The sequence below is a fragment of the Carassius carassius genome, chromosome 36, assembly GCF_963082965.1.
Source record: "Carassius carassius chromosome 36, fCarCar2.1, whole genome shotgun sequence".
Classification (NCBI taxonomy): domain Eukaryota; kingdom Metazoa; phylum Chordata; class Actinopteri; order Cypriniformes; family Cyprinidae; genus Carassius; species Carassius carassius.
Window position 1 is genome coordinate 20,574,946 of NC_081790.1, and position 11,889 is coordinate 20,586,834.

Here is an 11,889-nt window from a genome sequence, read left to right on the forward strand (position 1 = left end):
TGGCACTATGACTATAATTGAATATGGGCATGTAGATCTGTTAAGGGCAGAAGTCTTATCTAACATGCAAAGTTTGGGGCAGATTGTACATTGTATGTCTGAGTTACAGCAACTTTCTTTTTCATGGCGAAACATCAAAATTTGTCAGGCCGCCATGGACACTCCCTTTAACGAAATCTCAAGATCTTCCCAATTTAACATTGCACAGGCGTTTAGATTAGACTGACCATAAAAAAGACATTGATGTCATAAAATTTCTAGGAGTAGTTTGTCGCAGTTTAAAATATTTCACTTCCTGTTGCCAATAGGTGGCGCTATGACTATAACTGAATATTGGCATGTAGATCTGTTCAGGTCAAGAGTCTTATCCAACATGTGAAGTTTGGGGAAGATTGAACATTGTATGTCTGAGTTACAGCAACTTCATTTTTCATGGCGAAACATCGAAATTTGTCAGGCTGCCATGGACACGCCCTTTAACGAAACCTCAAGTCCTTCGCAATTTAACATCGCAAAGGGCTTTAGATTACACTGACCAAGTTTGGTGTTCATCTGAATAAATCTCTAGGAGGAGTTCGTTAAAGTACAACCCCTGAAAATGGCAAAAACAACACCAATTTTGCAGGGAAAATTCAAAATAATCGACTTCCTGTTGGGATTAGGATTTCGTACCAAGATACTTTTTTGTAGGTATTGGTGTGTTACATGTGTGTACCAATTTTTGTACATGTACGTGAAACATAGATCGAGGCGCACTCCGTTGAAAGTGTATAGGTGGCGCTATCGAGCCATTTTGCCACACCCGATGGAATATTGGCCTTCAGATCTGTTCAGGCCAGGACTTTTATCAAACATGTGAAGTTTGGCGAGGATCGGACATTTTATGCCTGAGTTATAACATCTTTTATTCCCATGGCGAGACTTTGAATTTTGTCACGGCGCCATGGACACGCCCCTTAACGAAAACTCAAGATCTTCACAACTTAACATCGCACAGGCCTTTAGATTAGATTGACCACAAAAAAGACATTGATGTCATAAAATTTCTAGGAGTAGTTAGTCGCAGTGTAAAATATGTCACTTCCTGTTGCCAAAAGGTGGCGCTATGACTTTAACTGAATTTGGGCATGTCAATCTGTTCAGGTTCGGAGTCTCATCAAACATGTGAAGTTTGGGGCAGATTGGACATTGTATGTCTCAGTTATAGCAACTTCATTTTTCATGGCAAATCATCGAAATTCGCCAGGCCGCCACGGACGCGCCCTTTAACGAAAACTCAAAATCTTCGCAATTTAACATCGCAAAGGCCTTTAGATTAGGCATACCAACTTTGGTGTTGATCTGAATTAATCTCTAGGAGGAGTTCGTTAAAATACAACGCATGGAAATGACAAAAATGACACAAAATTTGCTCATAAAATTAAAAATAACCGACTTCCTGTTGGGTTTCGGATTTTGCTCCAAGAGACTATTTTGTAGGTATTGGAGAGATACATGTGTATACCAATTTTCATACATGTACGTGAAACGTAGCTCGAGGCGCACACCTTTGAACGTGTATAGGTGGCGCTGTCGAGCCATTTTGCCACACCCACTTCTCAAACCCATATCAGACGTAAATTTTCGCCAGTTCTGAGGAGTGTGCAAAGTTTCATGACTTTTCGAGCATGTTTAGGTTTTCAAAAATGCGATTCATCTTAGAGAATAATAATAATAATAATAATAATAATAATAATAATAATAATAATAATAATAATAATAATAATAAACGGAGCAATTCCAAGAGGGTCCTCACACCATCGGTGCTCGGGCCCTAATTAAAGCTGCAAGCAGCGATGAACGGGCCCTCCCACCCGGGCTCACCGGCAGCGAGTGGCTTTAGTAAGTAGGTGAACGGTGAGAAATATGCGTTTAAACTCATAAATATAAGTAGATTATATCAATGTTTATTCCATATATTTGCCAATCTTCCTGTTGCCAGCAAGTGGCGCTATCATTATAATGGAATATTGGCCTTCAGATGTGTTCAGGGCTGCACTCTTATCGAACATGTGAAGTTTGGGGAAGATCAAACATTTTATGCCTGAGTTACAACAACTTCTCTTGCTGTGGCGAGACATCAAATTTTGTCATTTTTGCCATGGACACGCTCTTTAACAAAAACTCAAGATTGCCACAATTTAACATTACACAGGCCTTTAGATTAGACTGACCACAAAAATACATGAATGTCAAAAAATCTCTAGGAGTAGTTTATCTCAGCGTAAAATATGTCGCTTCCTGTTGCCAGCAGGTGGCGCTATGACTATAATTGAGTATGGGCATGTAGATCTGTTAAGGGCAGAAGTCTTATCTAACATGCAAAGTTTGGGGCAGATTGGACATTGTATGTCTGAGTTACAGCAACTTCCTTTTTCATGGCGAAACATCGAAATTTGTCAGGCCGCCATGGACACTCCCTTTAACGAAATCTCAAGATCTTCCCAATTTAACATCGCAAAGGCCTTTAGATTTAACTGACCAAGTTTGATGCTGATCTGAATAAATCTCTAGGAGGAGTTTGTTAAAGTACAACCCCTGAAAATGCCAAAAACAACACCAATTTTGCAGAGAACATTCTAAATAACTGACTTCCTGTTTGGATTCGGATTTCGTACCAAGAGACTTTTTCGTAGATATTGGTGTGTTACATGTGTGTACCGATTTTTGTACATGTACGTGAAACATAGCTTGAGGCGCACTCCGTTGAAAGTGTATATGCAGTCAGTTGAAAGTGTATAGGTGGCGCTATCGAGCCATTTTGCCACACCCAATGGAATATTGGCCTTCAGATCTGTTCAGGCCAGGACCCTTATCACACATGTGAAGTTTGGGCAAGATCGGACATTTTATGCCTGAGTTATAACATCTTTTATTCCCATGGCGACACATCGAACTTCGTCACGGCGCCATGGACACGCCTTTTAACGAAAACTCAAGATCTTCACAACTAAACATCACACAGGTCTTTAGATTAGAATGACCATAAAAATAACATTGATGTCATATACTTTCTAGGAGTAGTTTGTCGCAGTGTAAAATATTTCCCTTCCTGTTGCCAATAGGTGGCACTATGACTATAACTGAATATTGGCATGTAGATCTGTTCAGGTCAAGAGTCTTATCCAACATGTGAAGTTTGGGGCAGATTGGACATTGTATGTCTGAGTTACAGCAACTTCCTTTTTCATGGCGAAACATCGAAATTTGTCAGGCCGCCATGGACACGCCCTTTCACGAAACCTCAAGTCCTTCGCAATTTAACATCGCAAAGGGCTTTAGATTACACTGACCAAGTTTGGTGTTCATCTGAATAAATCTCTAGGAGGAGTTCGTTAAAGTACAACCACTGAAAATGGCAAAAACAACACCAATTTTGCAGGGAAAATTCAAAATAATCGACTTCCTGTTGGGATTCGGATTTTGTACCAAGAGACTTTTTTGTAGGTATTGGTGTGTTACATGTGTGTACCAATTTTTGTACATGTACGTGAAACATAGATCGAGGCGCACTCCGTTGAAAGTGTACAGGTGGCGCTATCGAGCCATTTTGCCACACCCGATGGAATATTGGCCTTCAGATCTGTTCAGGCCAGGACTTTTATCAAACATGTGAAGTTTAGGGAAGATCGGACATTTTATGCCTGAGTTATAACATCTTTTATTCCCATGGCGAGACTTTGAATTTTGTCACGGCGCCATGGAAACGCCCCTTAACGAAAACTCAAGATCTTCACAACTTAACATCGCACAGGCCTTTAGATTAGACTGACCACAAAAAAGACATTGATGTCATAAAATTTCTAGGAGTAGTTAGTCGCAGTGTAAAATATGTCACTTCCTATTGCCAATAGGTGGCACTATGACTATAACTGAATATGGGCATGTCAATCTGTTCAGGTTCGGAGTCTCATCAAACATGTGAAGTTTGGGGCAGATTGGACATTGTATGTCTGAGTTACAGCAACTTCCTTTTTCATGGCGAAACATCGAAATTTGTCAGGCCGCTATGGACACGCCCTTTCACGAAACCTCAAGTCCTTCGCAATTTAACATCTCAAAGGGCTTTAGATTACACTGACCAAGTTTGGTGTTCATCTGAATAAATCTCTAGGAGGAGTTCGTTAAAGTACAACCACTGAAAATGGCAAGAACAACACCAATTTACAGGGAAAATTCAAAATAATCGACTTCCTGTTGGGATTCGGATTTTGTACCAAGAGACTTTTTTGTAGGTATTGGTCTGTTACATGTGTGTACCAATTTTTGTACATGTACGTGAAACATAGATCGAGGCGCACTCCGTTGAAAGTGTACAGGTGGCGCTATCGAGCCATTTTGCCACACCCGATGGAATATTGGCCTTCAGATCTGTTCAGGCCAGGACTTTTATCAAACATGTGAAGTTTAGGGAAGATCGGACATTTTATGCCTGAGTTATAACATCTTTTATTCCCATGGCGAGACTTTGAATTTTGTCACGGCGCCATGGACACGCCCCTTAACGAAAACTCAAGATCTTCACAACTTAACATCGCACAGGCCTTTAGATTAGACTGACCACAAAAAAGACATTGATGTCATAAAATTTCTAGGAGTAGTTAGTCGCAGTGTAAAATATGTCACTTCCTGTTGCCAATAGGTGGCGCTATGACTATAACTGAATATGGGCATGTCAATCTGTTCAGGTTCGGAGTCTCATCAAACATGTGAAGTTTGGGGCAGATTGGACATTGTATGTTCGAGTTATAGCAACTTCATTTTTCATGGCGAATCATCGAAATTCGCCAGGCCGCCACGGACACGCCCTTTAACGAAAACTCAAAATCTTCGCAATTTAACATCGCAAAGGCCTTTAGATTAGGCATACCAACTTTGGTGTTGATCTGAATTAATCTCTAGGAGGAGTTCGTTAAAATACAACGCATGGAAATGACAAAAATGACACAAAATTTGCTCATAAAATTACAAATAACCGACTTCCTGTTGGGTTTCGGATTTTGCTCCAAGAGACTTTTTTGTAGGTATTGGAGAGATACATGTGTATACCAATTTTCATACATGTACGTGAAACGTAGCTCGAGGCGCACACTGTTGAACGTGTATAGGTGGCGCTGTTGAGCCATTTTGCCACACCCACTTCTGAAACCCCTATCAGACGTAAATTTTCGCCAGTTCTGAGGTGTGTGCAAAGTTTCATGACTTTTCGAGCATGTTTAGGCTCTCAAAAATGCGATTCATCTTAGAGAATAATAATAATAATAATAATAATAATAATAATAATAATAATAATAATAATAATAATAATAAACGGAGCAATTCCAAGAGGGTCCTCACACCATCGGTGCTCGGGCCCTAATTAAAGCTGCAAGCAGCGATGAACGGGCCCTCGCACCCGGGCTCACCGGCAGCGAGTGGCTTTTATAAATAGGTGAACGGTGAGAAATATGCATTTAAACTCATAAATATAAGTAGAATATATCAATGTTTATTCCATATATGTTCCAATCTTCCTGTTGCCAGCAGGTGGCGCTATCATTATAATGGAATATTGGCCTTCAGATGTGTTCAGGGCTGCACTCTTATCGAACATGTGAAGTTTGGGGAAGATCAAACATTTTATGCCTGAGTTACAACAACTTCTCTTGCTGTGGCGAGACATCAAATTTTGTCATTTTTGCCATGGACACGCTCTTTAACAAAAACTGAAGATTGCCACAATTTAACATTACACAGGCCTTTAGATTAGACTGACCACAAAAATACATTAATGTCAAAAAATCTCTAGGAATAGTTTGTCTCAGCGTAAAATATGTCACTTCCTGTTGCCAGCAGGTGGCGCTATGACTATAATTGAATATGGGCATGTAGATCTGTTAAGGGCAGAAGTCTTATCTAACATGCAAAGTTTGGGGCAGATTGGACATTGTATGTCTGAGTTACAGCAACTTCCTTTTTCATGGCGAAACATCAAAATTTGTCAGGCTGCCATGGACACTCCCTTTAACGAAATCTCAAGATCTTCCCAATTTAACATCGCAAAGGCCTTTAGATTTAACTGACCAAGTTTGATGCTGATCTGAATAAATCTCTAGGAGGAGTTCGTTAAAGTACAACCCCTGAAAATGCCAAAAACAACACCAATTTTGCAGAGAACATTCTAAATAACTGACTTCCTGTTTGGATTCGGATTTCGTACCAAGAGACATTTTCGTAGATATTGGTGTGTTACATGTGTGTACCGATTTTTGTACATGTACGTGAAACATAGCTTGAGGCGCACTCCGTTGAAAGTGTATATGCACTCAGTTGAAAGTGTATAGGTGGCGCTATCGAGCCATTTTGCCACACCCAATGGAATATTGGCCTTCAGATCTGTTCAGGCCAGGACCCTTATCACACATGTGAAGTTTGGGCAAGATCGGACATTTTATGCCTGAGTCATAACATCTTTTATTCCCATGGCGACACATCGAACTTCGTCACGGCGCCATGGACACGCCTTTTAACGAAAACTCAAGATCTTCACAACTAAACATCACACAGGTCTTTAGATTAGACTGACCACAAAAATAACATTGATGTCATAAAATTTCTAGGAGTAGTTTGTCGCAGTGTAAAATATTTCACTTCCTGTTGCCAATAGGTGGCACTATGATTATAACTGAATATTTGCATGTAGATCTGTTCAGGTCAAGAGTCTTATCCAACATGTGAAGTTTGGGGCAGATTGGACATTGTATGTCTGAGTTACAGCAACTTTTTCATGGCGAAACATCGAAATTTGTCAGGCCGCCATGGACACGCCCTTTAACGAAACCTCAAGTCCTTTGCAATTTAACATCGCAAAGGGCTTTAGATTACACTGACCAAGTTTGGTGTTCATCTGAATAAATCTCTAGGAGGAGTTCGTTAAAGTACAACCCCTGAAAATGGCAAAAACAACACCAATTTTGCAGGGAAAATTCAAAATAATCGACTTCCTGTTGGGATTAGGATTTCGTACCAAGAGAGTTTTTTGTAGGTATTGGTGTGTTACATGTGTGTACCTATTTTTGTACATGTACGTGAAACATAGATCGAGGCGCACTCCGTTGAAAGTGTATAGGTGGCGCTATCGAGCCATTTTGCCACACCCGATGGAATATTGGCCTTCAGATCTGTTCAGGCCAGGACTTTTATCAAACATGTGAAGTTTGGGGAAGATCGGACATTTTATGGCTGAGTTATAACATCTTTTATTCCCATGGCGAGACTTTGAATTTTGTCACGGCACCATGGACACGCCCCTTAACGAAAACTCAAGATCTTCACAACTTAACATCGCACAGGCCTTTAGATTAGACTGACCACAAAAAATACATTGATGTCATAAAATTTCTAGGAGTAGTTAGTCGCAGTGTAAAATATGTCACTTCCTGTTGCCAATAGGTGGCGCTATGACTATAACTGAATATGGGCATGTCAATCTGTTCAGGTTCGGAGTCTCATCAAACATGTGAAGTTTGGGGCAGATTAGACATTGTATGTCCGAGTTATAGCAACTTCATTTTTCATGGCGAATCATCGAAATTCGCCAGGCCGCCACTGACACGCCCTTTAACGAAAACTCAAAATCTTCGCAATTTAACATCGCAAAGGCCTTTAGATTAGGCATACGAACTTTGGTGTTGATCTGAATTAATCTCTAGGAGGAGTTCGTTAAAATACAACGCATGGAAATGACAAAAATGACACAAAATTTGCTCATAAAATTAAAAATAACCGACTACCTGTTGGGTTTCGGATTTTGCTCCAAGAGACTTTTTTGTAGGTATTGGAGAGATACATGTGTATACCAATTTTCATACATGTACGTGAAACGTAGCTCGAGGCGCACACCGTTGAACGTGTATAGGTGGCGCTGTCGAGCCATTTTGCCACACCCACTTCTGAAACCCATATCAGACGTAAATTTTCGCCAGTTCTGAGGTGTGTGCAAAGTTTCATGACTTTTCGAGCATGTTTAGGCTCTCAAAAATGTGATTCATCTTAGAGAATAATAATAATAATAATAATAATAATAATAATAATAATAATAATAATAATAATAATAATAATAATAAACGGAGCAATTCCAAGAGGGTCCTCACACCATCGGTGCTCGGGCCCTAATAATAATAATAATAATAATAATAATAATAATAATAATAAACGGAGCAATTCCAAGAGGGTCCTCACACCATCGGTGCTCGGGCCCTAATTAAAGCTGCAAGCAGCGATGAACAGGCCCTCGCACCCGGGCTCACCGGCAGCGAGTGGCTCTAGTAAATAGGTGAACGGTGAGAAATATGCGTTTAAACTCATAAATATAAGTAAAATATATCAATGTTTATTCCATATATGTGCAAATCTTCCTGTTGCCAGCAGGTGGCGTTATCACTATAATGGAATATTGGCCTTCAGATGTGTTCAGGGCTGCACTCTTATCGAACATGTGAAGTTTGGGGAAGATCAAACATTTTATGCCCGAGTTACAACAACTTCTCTTGCTGTGGCGAGACATCAAATTTTGTCATTTTTGCCATGGACACGCTCTTCAACAAAAACTCAAGATTGCCACAATTTAACAGTATACAGGCCTTTAGATTAGACTGACCACAAAAATACATTAATGTCAAAAAATCTCTAGGAGTAGTTTGTCTCAGCGTAAAATATGTCACTTCCTGTTGCCAGCAGGTGGCGCTATGACTATAATTGAATATGGGCATGTAGATCTGTTAAGGGCAGAAGTCTTATCTAACATTCAAAGTTTGGGGCAGATTGGACATTGTATGTCTGAGTTACAGCAACTTCCTTTTTCATGGCGAAACATCGAAATTTGTCAGGCCGTCATGGACACTCCCTTTAACGAAACCTCAAGATCTTCCCAATTTAACTTCACAAAGGCCTTTAGATTTAACTGACCAAGTTTGATGTTGATCTGAATAAATCTCTAGGAGGAGTTCGTTTAAGTACAACCCCTGAAAATGCCAAAAACAACACCAATTTTGCAGAAAAAATTCTAAATAACTGACTTCCTGTTTGGATTCGGATTTTGTACCAAGAGACTTTTTCGTAGATATTGGTGTGTTACATGTGTGTACCGATTTTTGTACATGTACGTGAAACATAGCTTGAGGCGCACTCCTTTAAAAGTGTATATGCACTCTGTTGAAAATGTATAGGTGGCGCTATCAAGCCATTTTGCCACACCCAATGATATATTGGCCTTCAGATCTGTTCAGGCCAGGACTTTTATCACACATGTGAAGTTTGGGCAAGATCGGACATTTTATGCCTGAGTTATAACATCTTTTATTCCCATGGCGACACATCAAACTTCGTCACGGCGCCATGGACACGCCCCTTAACGAAAACTCAAGATCTTCACAATTTAACATCGCACAGGCCTTTAGATTAGACTGACCACAAAAAAGACATTGATGTCATAAAATTTCTAGGAGTAGTCTATCGAAGTGTAAAATATGTCACTTCCTGTTGCCTATAGGTGGCGCTATGACTATAACTGAATATGGGCATGTCAATCTGTTCAGGTCAAGAGTCTCATCAAACATGTGAAGTTTGGGGCAGATTGGACATTGTATGTCCGAGTTATAGCAACTTCATTTTTCATGGCGAATCATCGAAATTCGCCAGGCCGCCATGGACACGCCCTTTAACGAAAACTCAAAATCTTCGCAATTTAACATCGCAAAGGCCTTTAGATTAGGCAAACCAACTTTGGTGTTGATCTGAATTAATCTCTAGGAGGAGTTCGTTAAAATACAACGCATGGAAATGACAAAAATGACACAAAATTTGCTCATAAAATTAAAAATAACCGACTTCCTGTTGGGTTTCGGATTTTGCTCCAAGAGACTTTTTTGTAGGTATTGGAGAGATACATGTGTATACCAATTTTCATACATGTACGTGAAACGTAGCTCGAGGCGCACACCTTTGAACGTGTATAGGTGGCGCTGTCGAGCCATTTTGCCACACCCACTTCTGAAACCCATATCAGACGTAAATTTTCGCCAGTTCTGAGGTGTGTGCAAAGTTTCATGACTTTTCGAGCATGTTTAGGTTCTCAAAAATGCGATTCATCTTAAAGAATAATAATAATAATAATTAAAGCTGCAAGCAGCGATGAACGGGCCCTCGCACCCGGGCTCACCGCCAGCGAGTTGATTTAGTAAAAAGATGAACGGTGAGAAATATGCATTTCATGTCATAAACATAATTGCAATATGTCAAAGTCATTAATATGTGCCAATCTTCATGTTGCCAGCAGGTGGCGCTATCATTATAATGGAATATTGGCCTTCAGATGTGTTCAGGCCAGGACTCTTATCAATCATGTGAAGTTTGGGGAAGATTGAACATTTTATGCCTGAGTTACAACAACTTCTCTTGCTGTGGCGAGACATCAAATTTTGTCACAGCGCCATGGACACGCCCTTAAACAACAATTCAAGATCTCCACAATTTAACATTGCAAAGACCTTTAGATTAGACTGACCAAAATAAAATGTTGATGTCATTAAATTTCTAGGAGTAGTTTGTTACAACGTAAAACATGTCACTTCCTGTTGCCAGCAGGTGGCGCTATGGCTATAACTGAATATTGGCATTTAGATCTGTTCAGGTCAAAAGTCTTATCCAAAATGTGAAGTTTGGGGCAGATTGGACATTGTATGTCTAAGTTACAACAACTTCCTTTTTCATGGCGAAACATCGAAATTTGTCAGGCCGCCATGGACACGCACTTTAACGAAACCTCAAGATCTTCGCCATTTAACATCGCAAAGGCCTTTAGATTTAACTGGCCAAGTTTGATGTTGATCTGAATAAATCTCTAGGAGGAGTTTGTTAAAGTACAACCCCTGAAAATGGCAAAAACAACGCCAATTTTGCAGAGAAAATTCTAAATAACTGACTTCCTGTTGGGATTCGGATTTCGTACCAAGAGACTTTTTTGTAGATATTGGTGTGGTACATGTGTGTACCGATTTTTGTACATGTACGTGAAACATAGCTCGAGGTGCACTCCGTTGAAAGTGTATATGCACTCAGTTGAAAGTGTATAGGTGGCGCTATCGAGCAATTTTGCCACACCCAATGGAATATTGGCCTTCAGATCTGTTCAGGCCAGGACCCTTATCACACATGTGAAGTTTGGGCAAGATCGGACATTTTATGCCTGAGTTATAACATCTTTTATTCCCATGGCGACACATCGAACTTCGTCACGGCACCATGGACACGCCTTTTAACGAAAACTCAAGATCTTCTCAACTAAACATCACACAGGTCTTTAGATTAGACTGACCACAAAAATAACATTGATGACATAAAATTTCTAGGAGTAGTTTGTCGCAGTGTAAAATATTTCCCTTCCTGTTGCCAATAGGTGGCGCTATGACTATAACTGAATATTGGCATGTAGATCTGTTCAGGTCAAGAGTCTTATCCAACATGTGAAGTTTGGGGCAGATTGGACATTGTATGTCTGAGTTACAGCAAATTCCTTTTTCATGGCGAAACATTGAAATTTATCAGGCCGCCATGGACACGCCCTTTAACGAAACCTCAAGTCCTTCGCAATTTAACATCGCAAAGGCCTTTAGATTAGGCATACCAACTTTGGTGTTGATCTGAATGAATCTCTAGGAGGAGTTCGTTAAAATACAACGCATGGAAATGACAAAAATGACACAAAATTTGCTCATAAAATTAAAAATAACCGACTTTCTGTTGGGTTTCGGATTTCGTACCAAGAGACTTTTTTGTAGGTATTGGTGTGTTACATGTGTGTACCGATTTTTG